General features: G+C 43.7%; 1 protein-coding gene across 1 annotated transcript in view; it reads left to right on the forward strand.

Annotated features, from left to right (window-relative positions):
• The window catches only part of NDEL1 (nudE neurodevelopment protein 1 like 1), a 56,429-nt gene continuing 37,253 nt past the window's right edge, over positions 566 to 19,741 (forward strand). Inside the window, exons 1-2 of the mRNA XM_018064631.1 lie at positions 566 to 833; positions 8,843 to 8,909. The gene's annotated coding sequence lies outside the window, so the exon portion shown is untranslated. The remainder of the gene's footprint in view (positions 834 to 8,842; positions 8,910 to 19,741) is intronic.

Consider the following 19,741-nt stretch of genomic DNA (forward strand, 5'->3'; position numbering starts at 1 on the left):
CTCTCACCTCATTCTGAGCATCCATACTGTGAAATCACAGGTCTGATGTTCTAATCATATTTTAATAAACAGCAATATGAATACATAATAAGCAAAAAAAAGATTCACTTGGGTACCACCGGAAGTGGTGGCGTGCATAGGCCTCTGAACACGCTGATATGAGACGTGCACGGAGCTTTGCACACCCTGATCTGAAACGTATGAATGGGGATGAGGACCCTGGGAGCTACAGAGGCTCAGGATGGTCTCAGAGCTGAAAGGGTCCACTTCAGGACTCTTGAAGGCTGAGCCCAAGGCTGGTTTCAGTGCTTGAGAGCCCACTGGCCGGGAAGCCACAGAGTGGGATGAACCAAAGGAATCCTGCGCAAAGGAGAAAACTAGCTTGGACTTGAGGATGAACCTGGCAAGAACCGACGGTGGCTCGAGGGTGCTGCGGGCTGCGGGAGGCGGCCGAAGGGAGCAGGGGTGGGGCACCGGGCGAGCAGGAAGGCTGAGTCACGTCCCAGTCGCGTACGAGCCGGCGTGGATTGCGTCCTGCAGCTAACTCACCTGGGCTGCGTGCGTCCCCGCCCCATTCCCTGCACCGTCGTAAAGCGCCAGCCGCAGGGGCAGAGATGCTCTGGGACAGGTGGGGGAAGGGAAGCTAAAGAGCAGGGAAGATTTGTTCGCCGGACGGTTCGTGGAAGGGAAACTTCGCACTTCCTAGGGGGTGGCAGCTGTAGGAGAAAGACTGTTTGAAATTAGCCCTTTGTTGGAGGATTTTCTCAGCCTTCACTCTTCATCCGGAGCTGAATGCCTCACTGACAGCTGAGAGTGCTCAGTGCTTGAGACAGGTAAGGCCAGGGTCAGGGAGGAAAAAAATCAGGAATCAGGAGAGGAAAAAAAATTTTCTTTTGTAAATAAAAATAGTGCTTCGTGTTGAAAAAAAGTGGAAATTTCATAAAAAAGCACACATGAAAACATCAGCTTTATGCCACCTCTACAGATAAATATTATAAATATTTTTGTTTATTCTTTCAGCTCCTATATATATAGCTATGCTAAAAATAATTATATATTATGTATAATTATAGCATGTAATGATTTTAGAATAAGTGGAATCACACTGAATAAACACTTTTAGGACCTGATTTTTTCAGCACCTGAAAACTTTATTTTCTTTTACACCCTTATTTTTAATGGATTGTTGTTGTTCAGTTGCTGAGTTGTATCCGACTCTTTTGGACCCAATGGACTGCAGCATATCAGGTTTTCCTGTCCTTCACTATCTCTTGGAGTTTGCTCAAACTCATGTCCATTGAGTCGATGATATAGTCATTTATTTAATTAATGTATCTATCGATTGACATTTAAGTTTCCAATTTCCCCCTATTATAAAATTTTCTGTAATGTGTTTTTTTAATTGCAAAATCTTGGTGTTATTTCCTTTATCAAACCTAAAAATAAACAGCCAATTATATTGCTAGCAAAAAAAAAGTTTTTGTTTTCTTTTTTCCAGAATAGTAGAGAAATTGCAATTTGGGGCAAGAAAGCTATAGCAAAAGTCACAGGCAAGTCCAACAAAGGAGAGGAATGTTACTTTGTAGAGCAAAAGGAGGCAGTTGGAGTTAATATGAAGAAAGTCCACTGGGGGAAAAGGAGAGTTCAGGCTGGAGGGCACTTCCCATTGGCTGGTCTGGTTGCTGGGAGAGAAAAATTCTTCCTTTTGGGGTCTGTAATTGATGTGGAGTGGTAGCATGTGAGACTTCTCCCTTCTGGCCACCCAACTTCATTTAATTTAATTAATTAATTTAATAGCTTTTGGCCATACCACAGGGCATGCAGGATCTTGGTTCCCTGATTAGGGATCCACCCCATGCCCCTTGTAGTGGAAGTGGGGAGTCTTAACCACTGGACGAGCAGGGAAGTCCCTCAGCTTCATTTTAAATGGGAATTCCCTGGCAGTCCAAAGGTTAGGACCCGAGTTTTTACTGCTGAGGCCTTGCAGGCCAGCCAAAAAAAAAAAAAAAGAGGTTTCCTTTCTTCTGTTTCACACTTTAAATAATTATTAGAAATGGAATGGAGGAGTCAAAGTATAATATAATTTCAAAGACATGGTAAAAATTGTCAAATTCCCTTTCATAAACTGTGCCAATTTAAACTTCCTCCAGTAGCATATGAAATTGCCTTGTCTCACCCACCTTGCCTGGGTATTATTATAAATTGGTCTTTACCCCACTCTCCCCAGTACGTTCAAGAAAGTAGATGGAGAACTAGAAACAATTTTTTTTAAAGAACTAAGTGGAAATTCTAGAATCAAAACATACAATTCCTTAAAAAAAAACACAACTCTATAGATGGGTTTAACAACAGGTTACTATTATTATTGTTGTGTTGATTATTTTTTGGCCACATTGTGTGGCTTGTGGGATCTTAGTTCCCCAACCAGGGATTGAATCTGTGTCACAGCAGTGAAAGCACTGAATCCCAACCACTGGACTGCCAGGGAATTCCCAGGTTAGATATAACAGAAGACAGGATTAGTAAACTGAAAGCTAAGTGGGCAGAAAAGGATGGGACTGGGGTTGAGGGGAAGATGGAAAATACAGAAAAGAGCATAAGAGAATACGGAATGTGATGTAAAGGTCTAAATACATTTAAAAGAGTGACTTGTTCAGAAGCAACAGATGAAGAGTTATGGATCACAAATTTTACAATATTAGTAAAAAACATTCAACCACAGATTCAAGAAACTCTACAAATCTCTAGCAAAATAAATACCACTCCCCCCCAAAAAAATCGCTACCTGACCACACTGTAGTAAAACTTCTGAAAACCAAAGTCAAAGATAATTTTGAAAAATTGTCTGAGAAGAAAAGACACATCACCTTCAGAGAAGCAAAATAGTACATCTGATTTCCAAGATAAATGGTGCAATCCAAGAGAGGGTGCATGTCAAGACTACATGCTAGAACCTTTTAAGGACTGAAAGAAAATAGCTGCCAACCTAGAATTTTATTCAGAGAAAAGTATTCTTAAAAAATGTAGGTGGAGGGACTTCCTTGGTGGTCCAGTGGTTAAGACTGTGCACTTCCAATGCAGGGGGCGGGGTTTGATCCCTGTTCAAGGGAACTAAGATCCCACATGCAGGGTGGCTTGGCCAAAAAAAAAAAAAGAAGGTGGAATGAAGTTTACAGATGAAAATAGAATTCACTGCTGAAAGAGCTTCACTAAAAGTCCCGAAATAAACAAATGAAACTACTAAATAATGTTCTTTTTTTATTTTTAATTTTTATTGGGGGTAGAGGATGTTCTTTAGGCAGAATGAAAATGATACCTGTGGAAGCAAAATCATACAGGAATGAATGAATGACAGGAGGTAAATGAGTGGGGAAAATACATGAGTATTGATTGCATAAAGTAAAAATATCTTTAGAGTTTAAAAATTCATAAAAATTAAAATACTTGATGAAAATAGAAAGCAGGAGGAGGATAAATGGAGTTAAATTGTAATCTTGCATTATTCTGGGAGTGGGATTGCTTGATAACCATTAGAATGATAATAAAGCACTAAAAATAATAAAAGTATAATTAGGATAATGGAAAAAGCAATAATTTTAAAAATCTAATTCAAAAGAAGAAAGGTTTAAAATAGGGACACTTCTTAAAAATGTCTTTGACTAATGGCATTTCTTCTATTATGAGCTTACCTATATCTTTTGCATAATACTCTGTTTAGATATTTTCCTTCTGTGATTGATTTTAGATAGATATAAACATAGGTAAATAGAAATATGTCCATGTGAATGTCCACGTGAATATGTCCATGTGAATTCTTTCTTATACAGATCAGTTTAAAATCTTTATGCCTTGTTTGTAACCCTAAGGTCTTGGTTCCTCCACTTGCTTTGATGTTACTGAAAACAGAAATGGTCACGTCTTAGGCTTTGCACCCCTGATGAGCTGAACTGAATTGAGGTCAGGGAGTAAGCAAACATGAAGTGCGGTACTGCTGTCATTTAGCCAGCAAGGAGTTATCTGAATCAGTGATAAGAATAACGAATGGTGAGTGTTGAAGGGTAAAGAAGGAAGAGAAATAAACTGCTGGGAAAAACTACAGAAGTCCCCAAGAGAAGGTTTAGCCCCTGCAGACAAGTAGCTGCCTCTCTGGGACAGGATGCCCGGAGCAGAAACGTGTGCTGCATAGCTTAGCATGACCAGAAGGTGGCGCTCTAAAGCCATCCGATTGCTCTCTGAACTTCCAAAGTTGAGATTTTGCGCGAGGACTTAGAAAGCGGAAACTGAGGCGAGAGGAGCCCCAGAGCCCTAAATATTTGTCTCTGTTCTTTCTCTAGAGGCAAACCCCCCAAGATCTAGAGCCCTGCGGGGTTCTTTGTCTATGCTTACTTTGCTTGTGGGTCCGTGTCTTGTGCTACCCATTCAATTCAATTTAGACCAAGGCTCAAATCTTGATGAGCAAACCAATCACCTGGTTCTCTTGTGAAAATGCAAATTCTAATTTAGTGGGACTGGGGTGGGGCCTGAGGCTCTGCATTTCTAATCAGCCCTCTGGTGATGACTCAGGCTCAGTAGTTCCAAAACTTTGAACAGGCTAACTACAAAACTCCCTTCTCTGTGAGACATGGAGGTGGGAGAGTGTATAGCTTCCTGGAATAAAATCCCACTGAAATGCCTGCAAGTTAAAGTTGGGCCAGTTGTGTGACCTCTTTGGGGCTCAGTTTCCTCATCTGTAAAATGGGAATAGCAACAGCCTTTACTTGGAGAGTTATTTGAGGGTTAAAGCAGGATATTATATGTAAATCACTTAGCACACAGGAATTCTCTGGTCAGTGGTTAGGATGCACCGATTCCACTGCAGAGGGTGTGGGTGCAATCCCTGTTGGGGGAAGTAAGAGTCCATGAACTGTGCATTGCGGCCAAAACAAAACACACTGAGCACAGAGCCTGGCACCCAGTAAGCTTCAACAAGGCCTGGGGTATACTAAGAGAAATGTGGAGGTGGGCAGACTTGGTGGGGTGGTAAGTTGGAGGGAACAAGAGGTGAGGGGCAAGGACTTCCCTGCTAGTCCAGTGGTTAAGAATTCTTGCAATGCTAGGGAACAGGGCTTGATCTGTCACTTCATGGCAAATAGATGGGGAAACAGTGGAAACAGTGACAGACTTCCTTTTTCTTGGTCTCCAAAATCACTGCAGATGGTGACTGCAGCTACTAAATTAAAAGACGCTTGCTCCTTGGAAGAAAAGCTATGACAAATCTAGACAGCATATTAAAAAGCAGACATTACTTTGCCAACAAAGGTCCGTCTAGTCGATGCTATGGTTTTTCCAGTAGTCATGTATGGATGTGAGAGTTGGAACATAAAGAATGCTGAACGCTGAAGAAATGATACTTTTGAACTGTGGTGTTGGAGAAGACTCTTGAGAGTCCCTTGGACTGCAAGGAGATCCAACCAATCCATCCTAAAGGAAAGCAATCCTGAATATTCATTGGAAGGACTGATGCTGAAGCTGAAGCTTCAATACTTTGGTCACCTGATGTGAAGAGCTGACTCACTGGAAAAGACCCAGATGCTGGGAAAGATTGAAGGCAGGAGGAGAAGGGGACGACAGAGGACAAGATGGCTGGATGGGATCACTGACTCAATGGACATGAGTTTGAGCAAGCTCCGGGAGATGGTGAAGGACAAGGAAGCCTGGTATGCTGCAGTTCTTGAGGTCGCAAAGAGTTGGACATGACTAAGTGACTGAACAACAACAGGGAACTAAGATCCCACATGCCATGGAGCAACTAAGCCTGTGAGCCACAGCTGAGAATCCTTGCACCATAATGAAAGATCCCATGTGCTGCAACTAAGACCTGATTCAACCAAAAAAAAAAAAAAGTTATTAAAAAAAAAGGTGAGGGGCGATCCTTAAGAAGATGTCATCTCAGCTATCAAGATATCTGTCATCTGAAAAAAGGGGACCAGGGAGCTGAGGACAGAAAGCCAGTTGGAGGGCTGGTCTCCCAATCAGGTGGCAAACCTTAGGCTGCTTTTGAGGGAGATTTAAGTATTTTGCAAGCTACCCAGGCTTTCTTCTAGAGATGAGAGCAGGAAGCAGGATTTCCAGGCAGCTCAAGCTACAGCATTCAGCATCTTCCCCCACTTCACATCTTTAGTGCTTTTAGGGATTTGAGAGGAACTAAGAGGAGCCAAGGATCACCCAGGTCCTGCCTTCCTGCAAGGCTTTGCCACAGCCTGCACAACTGTTGCTATGGCGACCTCAGCCCAGGTGCAGGAGTTTACCAGAATGCTTTAAATAGGATGGTGTTACCATAGCATCTTTTTTTTGTACACTGAAGATACATATTTTAACAGCTTTACATGTAATATTCATATATAAAAAAACTTCAAGTGCTTTCAATTTAAAAAAATCTAAAAATTCCAAAATAAGGCATTCAATATTTGAAAAAAGTACAGATGTACAAAATGTTATTCTGTCATGAAAGCTCCATGCCAACATTATACACTTGGGAAGAAAATACAAATAGAATATATTACAAATTTATGTAAGCAATAACTTAGTTCATACCATGCAACAAAAAGTACATTCATCAAGAAACACAAGCTTTTGTTATGTTCTAAATTGAAGGACTTTTTTTTCCCCCTGCAGAATCCTTAAAACTGGTGGCACTTGAAATATGTTAGCCTTTCTACTGAGAGGTAAATTACAACGATGAAAAAGATTAACAGATCATTTGTGTATTATGAATCATTCCAGCCTTATTCAACAATGGCCAAAACTCCTTTCTCATATTCTCATTTGTTTTCCTGATAAAGCTGTGCTGCCTGATTATTGGCTGGACTATTTGGATTCAGTTCATCCAGCAGAGACTAAATTGGTGTTAAGATAGAAGATCGGACTCCACCGATTCTGAAGGATACCTAAACACCTAACAGTTGGCATTTTATTTGGATATTCTTCAGAAAATTCTATTACTAGTTTAAAAGTACCATCTTCAAAGAGTGTCCCTTCTGGTCCAAATATAATTGCATTGCACTGCAAGATGTTTTCAGATGGTGCGCTACTGACACCCACAGGTGAGTCCTTTTACCATCAGCTGAAATCCTGCATAAGCCTCCTGTAGGCTGGAGACACGGAGAAGGCGATGGCACCCCACTCCAGTACTCTTGCCTGGAAAATCCCATGGGCGGAGGAGCCTGGTAGGCTGCAGTCCATGGGGTTGCGAAGAGTTGGACATCACTGAGCGACTTCACTTTCACTTTTCACTTTCATGCATTGAAGGAAATGGCAACCCACTCCAGTTGTTCTTGCTTGGAGAATCCCAGGGACGGGGGAGCCTGGTGGGCTGCCGTCTATGGGGTTGCACAGAGTCGGACACGACTGAAGTGATTTAGCAGCAGCAGCAGCAGCAGCAGCAGCCCCAGGCTGGAGACAACATGATCCTGAGCTGCCCTGAGGTCAGTCTGAAACCTTCATAGCATCTTAAAAGTCCATGAACATTTATGGACTAACTTCCAGTGCTCTGGTAGATGCTCCTGGGAAAACAGAGACAAATCCATGCAGCCCTTACTCTCCCTGGGTGACCTTGGGGAGATAAACAGCTCCATGGGAAGGAATTATCGGTGAAGGGCCTCAGTCGTAGTTCTTAACCGTGGTGCCTCTCCAACACGGTGGGACCTAGTGACACATTTGACCTGCAGCCACTGTGGAGGCAAGAAGTGACTCCAGACCAGGGTGGCATGACCTGCCAAAGACTTAAGGAGTGGGTCAGATTTGGAGAGGCAGAAAGGAGGGGGGATGCCACCAACCACTGAAGGGAATGGGATGTATGTGAAGCCAATTACACATATTATCTCATTTAAGCCCAAACAACGCCATGAGGTCAGTACTGGTGTCACCTCCATTTCATTTTGCAAAGATGAGACACAGAGACACGCAGAAACTCATTCAAGGTCTCGCCACCAAAAGTGGTAGGCGGAGGCTACTTCCCTCTGACTTCCCATTGTTTCTCTGAAGCCACAGGTGTGCTTTGCCAGGTTCTGGGCATCTCCTGTGTGCTCAGTTTCACAGTCATGTCTGACTCTTTTGCGATTCCATGGGCTGTACCCCACCACGCTCCTCTGTTCATGGAATTTTCCAGGCAAGAATACATGGGTTGCCATACCCTCCTCCAAGGGATTGTCCCAACTCAGGGATTGAACCTGAGTCTCCTGTGTCTTCTGCACTGCAGGTGGATTCTTTACCGAGTGAGCCACTGGGGAAGCCCTACCCTTTATTTATTATTTTTGGCTACACTAGGTCTTTGTTGCGGCACATGGGCTTTCTCTAGCTGTGAGCAGGGGGCTACTCTCTTGTGGTCCATGCGCTTCTCTTTGCAGTGGCTTCTCTTGTTATGGAGCAAGGGCTCTAGGGCGCTAGTGCTTCAGCTCAGTAGTTGTGGAGCATGGGCTTAGTTGCTCTGGGGCATGTGGGATCTTGGTTCGCAGACCAGGGATCGAACCTAGGTTGGCAGGTGGATTCTTACCACTGAATCAACAAGGATCCTGCATCTCCTACCCTTAATGTGGGAAAGCTCTCCTCCTTGCTTTTCCCCTCTAATACAGGGCTGGAGACAGACAAAGGGGAAGCTGGCTAAAGAGTTAGGGCTTGAGTTTACTTTTCTCCTTCCTCAACCCTGAAGTCTTGCTCAACAGCAGCTGAGCAGTGGGGCTGCAAGGTTGCCTCACTTCTAGAAGGCCGGCCGCAGCCTTCCTGGCCCAAACCCACTTCCGGTCTTCGTGCCTCTTTTGTCACAAGGTGATTCTCACACTTCCTGTTGATTTCCACTTTGTTTCAGCTGCTTCAGCTCCAGCCACTTTGTGCTGCTGTTGATCTGATCTGCGAGGCCTGGGACACAGGACCAGGTATGTTGGGATGGTGGGGACTGGGGGGGGTCAGCTTGGATAAGGTCTGGGCCAGATCAAGGCCAGAGTGGGGGGCTCCTGGTAGACCCTTTCTGTCCATTGTGGGGGACTGTCAGAGGCTTGGGTCAGTTTGTGAAGTTGGTTATGTCCCTGTGAGGGATGGTACCAGGGGTGGCTTCCTGAAACCACATCATTTGACCTCTACCCCCCTAAAATCTCATCACCTTGATTTGGTTGTGTGTTACCTGAGCTGCCCAGGTAACATTTTTCTAGGCTGTAGAGAGAGCTTCTTGAGTTCTGACAGGCTTCTCTGGGATTGACTTCGACACAGCTGGTGTGATGCTTGAAAGTTTGCTGAGCTGACCAAGTTGGGGCTTGTGATTAAGTCCTGGTTCCTTGTCTTACTGACGGGCAATTCACCGTCCTCTGAACCTTTCTGGTCTACACAGTTCAAAAATGTCTCTCTTTTTTGGAATGTTGGTGATGCTTAAGCAGGACGATGATTGTGAAAGTGTTTTGTAAACTGTAAGACGGCATTCTCAGGGTGTGAGGTTACTTTCATTTTCTAAATGGAACTAGATACCTTTTTTTCCTGATAGTGGTAACTGGTGAAAATATAAACAAAGAGAAAGGGAAAATTTTTACATAATTCCAGCCCCAGAGATTATTAGTGACACTGGTATATAAATTTCTACTTAAAAAATTGAATTTTTTAAAAAATTTGATAAAATATACTGATTCAATGGATACAAACATGGGCAAACTCTGGGAGATGGTAAGGGACAGGAAGTCTGGTGTGCTGCAGTCCATGGGGTCACAAAGAGTTGGACACAACTGAGTGACTGAACAATAACAGCAAAATATACATGAAATAAAAATTAGTTTTTAAGCATACAGCTTAGTGGCATTAAGTACATTCACACTGACATGCACCCATCACCAAGATCCATCTCCAGATTTTTTTTCTTCTCCAAGTGAAACTGTGTACCCATTAAACAGTATCTCCCTAGTCTTCCCCACCCGTCTCTGGCAACTACCACTCTACTCTCTCGTGAATGGAACCATACAATATTTGTCCTCTGATGGCTGGCTTATTTCACATAGTGTAATGTCTTCAAGGTGCATGCATGTTGTAGCTGGTGTCAGAATTGCCTTCCTTTTTTAAAGTGAAAGTGAAGTCGCTCAGTTGTGTCTGACTCTTTGCGACCCTATGGACTACATCCTACTATATCCTATCAGGCTCCTCTGTCCATGGAATTTTCCAGGCAAGAGTACTGGAGTGGGTTGCCATTTCCTTCTCCAGGGGATCTTCCCGACGCAGGGATTGAACCCGGGTCTCCCGCACTGCAAGCAGACACTTTACCCTCTGAGCTGAAAAATATTGCATTGTCTATAGACACCGCATTTTGTTTATATCATCTGCTGATGGATAGGATTGCTTCCACCTTTTGGTTACTGTAAATAATGCTGCTGTGAATACGAGTGTACAGATGGCTACTTGAGTCCTTGCTTTTAATTCTTTTTTGTATATACTCACAAATGGATTTGCTGAATCATATGGTAATTCTGTGTTTACTTTTTTGAGGAACTTTCAGAATGTTTTCCATAGTGGCTGTACCATTTTGGATTCCTACCAGCAATGTACAAGGGTTCCAATCTCTCTACATCCTTACCAACACTTATTTTCTGGTGGTGGTTTTTTTCTTCCTCTCAGTGGGTGTGGTATCTCGTTGTAGTTTTGATTTGTGTTTCCCTGATGATTAGTGATGTAGAGCTCCTTTTCATGTACTTGTTAGCCATCTGTATACTTCTCTGGAGAAATACCTGTTCAAGTTCTTGGCCCATTTTTAAATCGAGTTGTTTGGTATTTTTGTTATTGAGTTGTAGTAGTGGTAGTTGTAGTAGTTCTTTATATATTTTGGAAATTAACTAGACTTCTAAAACAATATTTCTTGTGTCAAACTGTATTTACTGTTCTCTAACCATTTTTAAACTTGTTTGTTTATTGGCTGTGCTGGGTCTTTGCTGCCTGCGGGCTTTTCTCTAGTTTCGGGAAGTGGGGGCTACTCTTCTTTGTGGTGCTTGGGATTCTCACTGCAGTGGCTTCTCTTGTTGCAGAGCACGGGCTGTAGGGCATATGGGCTTCAGTAGTTGTGGTGCGCGGGTTCAATAGTTAGTGGTTACCCGGCTCTAGAGCTTAGGCTCAATATTTGATGTGGGCAGACTTAGTTGCTCTGCAGCATGTGAGATCTTTCCGGATCAGGGATTCAACCTGTGTCTCCTACACTGGCAGGCAGATTCTTTACCACTGAGCCACCAGGGAAGCCCTCTTTTTTTCACTTAGTATCACTTGAGTATCATCTCATGTTAATTTATAAAATCTTCCTTGTCCCTCCTAACAGCTGTGTAGTATTCCAGTGCTTGGATTATACTATGATTTATTAAATGAGTCTCCTGGGTGTTTAGGTTGTTTCCAGTTTTTGGCATAATGATAAAATAATGCTGCAGTAAACAGCACTGAACATACGTCTTTGCATATTACTTCTATAATTTCCTTAGGATAAATCCTTAACAAGTTGAGTGCTGGGTAAAAGGTTTACATATATTCACAGTTTTAATTCATTTGTCCAGATTCCTCTAATAAATATCATAGCATTTTTTTAAAATTTCATATCCACTTTTATTAAGGCAGTTACAAAGATTACATTGAAGAATAGCAATTCCTTGCCTCATCTCCCCTCTTCCAAGTTCTCCCTACCACACACAACATTTCCAACTATTTTAGTTGTTTCTATTTCTAAATAAAGTGCCTGTATGACTAGTTTTTTCTGTTTTAGTTATCATCTATTGACTTTGTATTATGAAAAGTAGGACACAGCACTCTTACCTGATACATTATTGCTCCCCCATCTTCCTGATGTGGTTAATCACATATTTGGTGAAATTAACATTCATATAATATCCTTATTTCTCTAAAGATATTTATTAAAGTTCTTTCTCTTCCCAGCTTATTTCTGCTCCCAGTATTATATTCATTACTCCTAAATTTCTTTTGTGTTATTTTGCTATTTCACATTGGAGAGTGTTTGGTGGTTCCTAGTTGAATGTTTATTTTTATGACCAGGGAACTCAAAGCTGATTGGAGGCTGTGTATGTATGTGTATGGCAGGAGTTTGGGAGCTTGTTGACTGTTGGACCTGTGTGTGTGTGTGTGTGTGTGTATGGGGGGAGTTGGGAGTTTGTTGACTGTTGGACCTCTCTGAGTGATCAAGTGGACAGGCCAGGTCATGTGGTTCTGTTGAGGAAAATTCTTTGATCTTGTGCCTGGAGGGCAGGCTGCCGCCAGCATTCTTGGAGGGTCAGTAGGGGAAGGAAGCTGCCTTCTCATCATTTGATACACAGCCTTTGAAGAATCCCCCCTCCCTCTACCCACTTCCTTTTGTAGTGTAGTGACAACCCTGCCCTCTGCTATGCCCAGGCTCCCAGGTCTGGAGCTTCTCTGGTTTAATTTCGCCAGAGAAGGCTCCTCCTGCTGGGCCGGTGCTTTAGCTGGTCAGCTACCTGGGCTGTGCAGTCCGAGTGCTTTTGTAAACACACTGGTGCTTTCAACAGCCCTTCCTGTTTTCCATCTTACCCCACTCTGCCTTCTGACATGGCTGGCACCTCCAGTTCCTGGGCCTCTCTGCAGGTCACAGGCAGACCCCACTCGCTTCCAGTTGGCATTCAGTTTCCAGCCTTCTCTGATACAGTCTGTCAGCTGCCACTCACCAGTCTGCTCTCCCTCTTTCAAGATACTGTTGACATCTTGCCCTCTGTGGTCTCCTTTCCTGTACTCCGTCTTGGTGGGTTTCTGCCTTTTAAAATTTCCGTCCTGCCTTTTTTTGTGGCATTTCAAGAGGAAGAGGAGATATTTAGATTCAATCCATCATGGTAACTGCTATGGTTTATAGCATTTTTCACTCGGACCAGCGTTGTCTGAGAGTGTTGGCTTCCTCACACTGTATCAGCACTGGATATTATCATTTATTTGTTTACTTGGCTGCACCTCGTGACTTCAGGATCTTAGTTCCCCAATCAGGGACTGAACCCACGCCTCCTGCAGTGGAAGCATGCAGTCCTAACCACTGGACCACCAGGGAATTCCCCTATCATTTGTTTTAAGCTCTGCTAGAAAAGGCAGAGGAACCAGAGATCAAATTGCCAACATCCACTGGATCATCGAAAAAGCAAGAGTGTTCCAGAAAAACATATATTTCTCCTTTATTGATTATGTCAAAGCCTTTGACTGTGTGGATCACAATAAACTGGAAAATTCTGAAAGAGATGGGAATACCAGACCACCTGACCTGCCTCTTGAGAAACCTGTACGCAGGTCAGGAAGCAACAGTTAGAACTGGACATGGAACAACAGACTGGTTCCAAATAGGAAAAGGAGTATGTCAAGGCTGTATATTGTCACCCTGCTTATTTAACTTCAATGCAGAGTACATCATGAGAAACGCTGGGCTGGAAGAAGCACAAGCTGGAATCAAGATTACTGGGAGAAATATCAATAACCTCAGATATGCATATGACACCACCCTTATGGCAGAAAGTGAAGAGGAACTAAAAAGCCTCTTGATGAAAGTGAAAGAGGAGAGTGAAAAAGTTGGCTTAAAGCTCAACATTCAGAAAACGAAGATCATGGCATCTGGTCCCATCACTTCATGGGAAACAGATGGGGAAACAGTGGAAACAGTGGCAGACTTTATTTTCTGGGGCTCCAAAATCACTGCAGATGGTGACTGCAGCCATGAAATTAAAAGATGCTTACTCCTTGGAAGAAAAGTTATGACCAACCTAGACAGCATATTGAAAAGCAGAGACATTACTTTGCCAACAAAGGTCCATCTAGTCAAGGCTATGGTTTTTCCAGTGGTCATGTATGGATGCGAGAGTTGGACTGTGAAGAAGGCTGAGTGCCGAAGAATTGATGCTTTTGAACTGTGGTGTTGGAGAAGACTCTTGAGAGTCCCTTGGACTGCAAAGAGATCCAACCAGTCCATTCTAAAGATCAGCCCTGGGTGTTCTTTGGAAGGAATGATGCTAAAGCCGAAACTCCAGTACTTTGGCCACCTCATGCGAAGAGTTGACTCATTGGAAAAGACTCTGACGCTGGGAGGGATTAAGGGCAGTAGGAGAAGGGGACGACAGAGGATGAGATGGCTGGATGGCATCACCAACTCGATGGACGTGAGTTTGAGTGAACTCTGGGAGACTGTGATGGACAGGGAGGCCTGGAGTGCTGCGATTCATGGGGTCGCAAAGAGTCGGACATGACTGAGCGACTGAACTGAATCTGCTAAGCAAATAAACAGTATCTCCTTTGTCATTTTAATTTACATTTTAAAAGTTATTAATGAAACGATTGAGAGTCTTCTCACATGTTTATTGACCATTTGTATTTCTTCAGTGAACTACTTGTGTTCATTGCTCATCTTTCTACTGGAGTAGGATAATTGTTAAATTGCTAGCATATGGCCAGCTCAGGAAAGAGGTTTGTGGTTGATTCCTTACTTTTCTGTGTGTGCAGTCTCAGAAAAAACAACAGTTCTTAATGACAATGTTAGCAATTTGAACTTTTTTCTCCTTTGGATTATGAAAATGTTCACTGTAGAAAATTTGGAAGATACAGATAAACACAAAAAGAAAATATAAATCACCTAGAGATAGCTACTGGGGCTTCCCAGGTGGCGCCAGTGGTAAAGAGCCCACCTGCCAATGCAGGAGATGTAAGAGAAACAGGTTTGATCCCTGGGTCAGGAAGATCCACCGAAGGAGAGCATGGCAACCCACTCCAGCATTCTTGCCCGGAGCATCCCATGGACAGAGGAGCCTGGCAGGCTACAGTTCACAAGGTCACAAAGAGCTGGACATGACTGAAGTGCCTTAGTACACATGCATGCACGCACACACAGAGATAGCTACTAAATACACCTTTCCAGTCTCTTTTTCCCCTATAGATATATACTTATAAAAATGCAGAGTCATTTTATTTTGTATTTATGCTGTCGGCTTACTAATCATAATTTGTTCTCATATTGTTATACAATGTTCTATGACACAGTCATGGCTAGCCAGTCTTCCACTGTGTACAATCATTGAGTTTACTCAGTTCCCTTTGGACATTTAGGGTCTTACTGGGTTAAAATTTGCATTAACAAGTTCCTCTTTTGATCATGACTCCACCTAACCTTGTTTCCCATTGACTATCTGCTTAGCAATCTCTTTTTTTGTGGGGAAAGGATGAAGGTAAACTTTTATCCTTTTCTGGTTAAATTATGACTCATTCCAAATTAATGAATACAGACTCATGGAGCTTTTCTGGCACTTTTTTTTTTTTCTGTAGGTCAGAGGGACAGATGGTGAAGGATCACCTAGGATACTCATTAGATTCCTCTACAGCTTTCAATTAGAGAGAAAATGATGAGTGACGAAAGCACCAGGGAGGAGAGATGTATGCAATGATGAGAAAAAAGAAACCGATCAGGAGGCCTCTGAAAAAGAATCATCCAAGAAATAACAGCTTATAAGAGAGAGTCTGAAAAACAAACAAGCCTGAGAGTTCAGAAGCCAAATTCTGTCCCTGAGTCTACCACTAGCTGTGTGCCCTTGGGCAGGTTGCTCAACCTCTCTGGTTTCCTCATTGGCATTCCTCATCTCAGGTTGATTTCTAAGTTCTCTTGTGTCTTTTGAAGTACAGACTTTGTCACACTAGCTGTGTGACCCTGGACAAGTTGCTCAGCCTCTCTGGGATATGGTGTTCTCAGCTGTAAAGTGGCAACACTTATAGCCACTTCACAGGGTTGCTGTGAATGGATATGTGTAACCCACTCATCACAGGGCCTGTCCCAGATGAAGTATCTAATAAATGAAAGCTATTTTTATTGCATGTCAATCATTATGTAAGAGGAGGGCCATTATATCATCCCACACCCTGTGGATGGAAAGGAACTCTGTCTTCTTAAAAGCCATTTCCAAGTCCAATCAGCAGCTGGGACACAAGCCAAGGGGCACAGTACAAAGTCACCACCAGCACAGACCTCCCTTTGTAGCGTATCCTTCCCTGAGACCTGGATGCTGTCCAGATGTAGGTCAAGTAAACACCCTCTGCTCAGCACTGATAAGTAGGATGCATGAATGTTGGTCCACAGGGGAGGCAATAGGAAACCCCACTTTCCAAATATAAAACATCCGTGAGTGTAGCAGAAGGGGAGCTGAGCCCTAAATGATATGAATCACCAAGGGAGGGATGCTATTAAGAAAAAGCTGACATCTTTTCAAGTTGTGATTAATGACCACAGAGACAGCAGGAAGAAGTCGTGGGTGTAGCCTTGCTCTTTGCTGCTGCTGACTTCTTGGACAAATTACCCTCTTCCGTAAAATCAGGAGGCTGGATTTTTGTTCCCCAAAGGACAGTCTGGGTACTACTGGTGGCACGCACAGTGATGTTATGTGGTGTACAGATAAACATTTGACATCTTGATAGTCATGTATTAACTTATGAAATAGTATGGAAAATATGACTAGCCATCAACTCTAGGATTTCATAGATATTATTTTTAGTAAAGTTCATTATTTATTTTGTATTGGGGTGAAAGTGAAAGTCACTGACTCTTTGCGACCCCATAGATTACACAGTCCATGGAATTCTCCAGGCCAGAATACTAGAGTGGGAAGCTGTTCCCTTCTCCAGGGAATCTTTCCAACCCAGGGATCAAACCCAGGTTTGATCCGCAATTGCAGGCGGATTCTTTACCAGCTGAGCCACCAGGGAAGCCCTAAGTTTGTTTTTTAGAAAGCGGTCTGAGTCAAAGAAAAATTCAAAGATGATATGCAGAAATGGCAAATATTGTGAAGGTGGTAAAGTTAGAGCATGAGATGTGGTAGGCAACATAAAAGCTTCCCAAAGATGTCTAGGTCCTAATCCTCAGAACCTGTGAGTATGTTACCTTTTATGGCAAAAGGACTTCGTGGTAGTGATTAAGTTAAGGATTTAGAAATGAGATGATTCTGTCAAGAAAAGTTCTCCGAGGACCTTCACTGGTGATCCAGGGTTAGGAATCCTCCTTGCAATGCAGGGGATGGGGGTTCCACCTCTGGTCGGGGAGCTAAAGTCCCACATGCCATGGGGCAACTAAACCCACACCATGACTAGAGTCTGTGAGCCGCAGTGGAAAGACCCAGCATGACACCACAAAGATCTGGGTGCCACAACGAAGACCCAACACAGCCAGATAAATAAATAAAAGGTCTCTGATCTCCTGCCTAGAGGGTACAGGCTGGCATTCTGGGAGACCATCAGGGAAGGAAGCTGGGGTCTCATCATTTGACATTCAGCCTTTGAAGAATCCCCTCCTCTCTCTCTTGCTTCCTTTTATATTGAACTAATTTAGCCTGGCTTGAGCATGCCCAGTGGGGCTTCCCACGTGGCTCAGTGGTAAAGAAACTGCCTCCCAGTGCAGGAGATGCAAGAGACACAGATGTCATTCCTGGATCGGGAAGACCCCCTGGAGAAGGGAATGGTTGCCACTGCAGTATTCTTGCCTGGAGAATCCCATGGACAGAGGAGCCTGGCAGGCTACAGTCTATGGGTTGCAAAGAGTCAGACATGACTGAGCGACTGAGCATAGTATGCCCACTGTCCTAGGTCTGGAGCTTCTCTGGTTTAGTTTCCCCAGAGAATAAACTTCCTCCTCTTCCTCCCGCTGGGCTGGATTATCTGGATGGGCCCAATGTAATCAAAAAGGTTCTTATAAGAGGGAGGTGGAAGGAGTCAGAGAAGGCATTGTGATAACAGAAACAGCTGCTGGGGTGATGTGGCCATAAGCTAAAGAATGCTGTGGCTTCTAAAAGCTGGAAATGGCAAGGAACTGATTCTCCCTGGAGCCTCCAGAAGGGACCAGGCCTGCCAACACCTTGATGTTAGCCCCGAAAGTCTCACTTTGGACCTTTGACCTGCAGGACCGTAAGAGAATCAATGTGGGTTGTTTTAAGCACTAAGCTTGTGGTAATTTGTTACAGCAGCTTCAGGAAACGAATACAGCAGACATTAGATGCACTGGAAGGTGATTTATTCTGCAGGTTCAGCGATTCCCCGGGCGCAGCAAAGGGATGTTGGCAGGAACAAGAATGTCCTTGGTCACTGGCCCCCATCCATCTAGGACTGGGCTGACACTGCCATCACATTGGGCAAACTGGCCAAGGAGAGGGAGGGTCTGAGCACCCCCAGGAGGGTGCTTGGAAGACAGGGTGGGTTCTGACTCACGGGAACAACCAACATTGTCATCTGGTCCAATCATCACATTTTACAGATGAAGAAACTGAGGCTCAGAGAAGGGAAGCAGAGTCAGCTGTGATGGGGCTGATTTGGCAAAGAAGAACAAACACCTGAATTCCTGAGGTGCTGGGAGGGAGGAGTTGCAGGTGGGGCAGGGCTGGCTTCTCACACCAGGGTGGGGAGCCTGAGAAGGGGTGGGGCCTGCATCTTTGGCTGGGGGTGGAGGGTGGATCTTGCCACCCTTTGATCACCTCCTCTGTGTCTGGGGCCTCTTTCACATTGCTTCCTCTAGTATCTTTTTATCAGGGTTTTAATAACCATCTCTCAACATAAGACTTTGGAAAGTTGTTGAAACAGCAAGATGCTTAAAGAAAGGGTTTCCTTGCTCCCCACTTATCCTGCCCCCAGCACTTTAATTAACGTCTCCTCTTCTGCCTGGCCTGCATCCCTCCAAAGGGATGCTCATTTGCTTTTCATAGAAGAGACACTTCTACTGTGATTAATAGCAAACCTGGGATGTTTTATTTCTGCATTTAAGCATTTATGGATCAAAATTGGCCTCTGTGGTCAGGACTCTCCTGAGTAAAGCCTTTTCTTCTAATATTGAGGGGAAAATATTTTTTCATGTAAAGGCCCCCAAGCCCCCTTGTAATTTTCAAAGAGGAGGGATTTCCCTGGAGGTCCAGTGGTTAAGCCTGCACTTTCCAATGCAGGGCATGCAGGTTTGATCCCTGGCTGGGGAGTGAAGATCCTATATGCCTTGAGGCCTGAGGCCAAAAAAAAAAAAAAGTAAAACAGAAGCAATATTGTAACACATTCAACAAAGACTTTAAAGACAGTCCATATTAAAAAAAAATCGTAAAAAAAAAACAAGACAACCCCCTAAAGTGGACATCAAGGCCTGTGTTGTTATTATACAGAAATAGATGAAAACTAATGTGAAATTTCCTCTGAGATCCCATGGGCTGTCATTTTACCATAATAGGTTGTAATGATAAATGGTCAAGGTGTCATTCCCCTATCATTAGACAATGGTCACCAGGCAAGCAATCCCTGGAGAAGCAATCCTTACATTCCAGATTAGTTACGGTTGCCATCCCAGGTGGTTCTACCAAAGCCCCAAATATCATTATGCTGTCAGTTAAAGGATGTGCAGAAGGTATGGCATCGGAAAGATTGTAGGGGGGTTCCCTGGTGGCCCAGTGGGTAAGAATCTCCCTGTCAATGCAGGGGACACAGGTTCGATCCCTAATCCAGGAAGATTCCACATGCTGGGGAGCATCTAAGCCCGTGCGCCTCAATTACTAAGCCTGTGCTCTAGAGCCTGTGAGCCGCAACTACTGAGCCCTTGAGCTCTAGCGCCTGTGCTCTGCAATAAGAGAAGCCACAGCAATGAGCAGCCTGCGTACCACAACGAAGAGTAGCCCCTGCTCACCGCAACTGGAGAAAAGCCCACGTGCAGCCATGAAGACCCAGCGCAGGCAAAAAGAAAAAAAAAAAGTTTCCTTAAAAA

The sequence above is a fragment of the Capra hircus genome, chromosome 19 (genome assembly GCF_001704415.2).
Source record: "Capra hircus breed San Clemente chromosome 19, ASM170441v1, whole genome shotgun sequence".
Lineage (NCBI taxonomy): Eukaryota > Metazoa > Chordata > Mammalia > Artiodactyla > Bovidae > Capra > Capra hircus.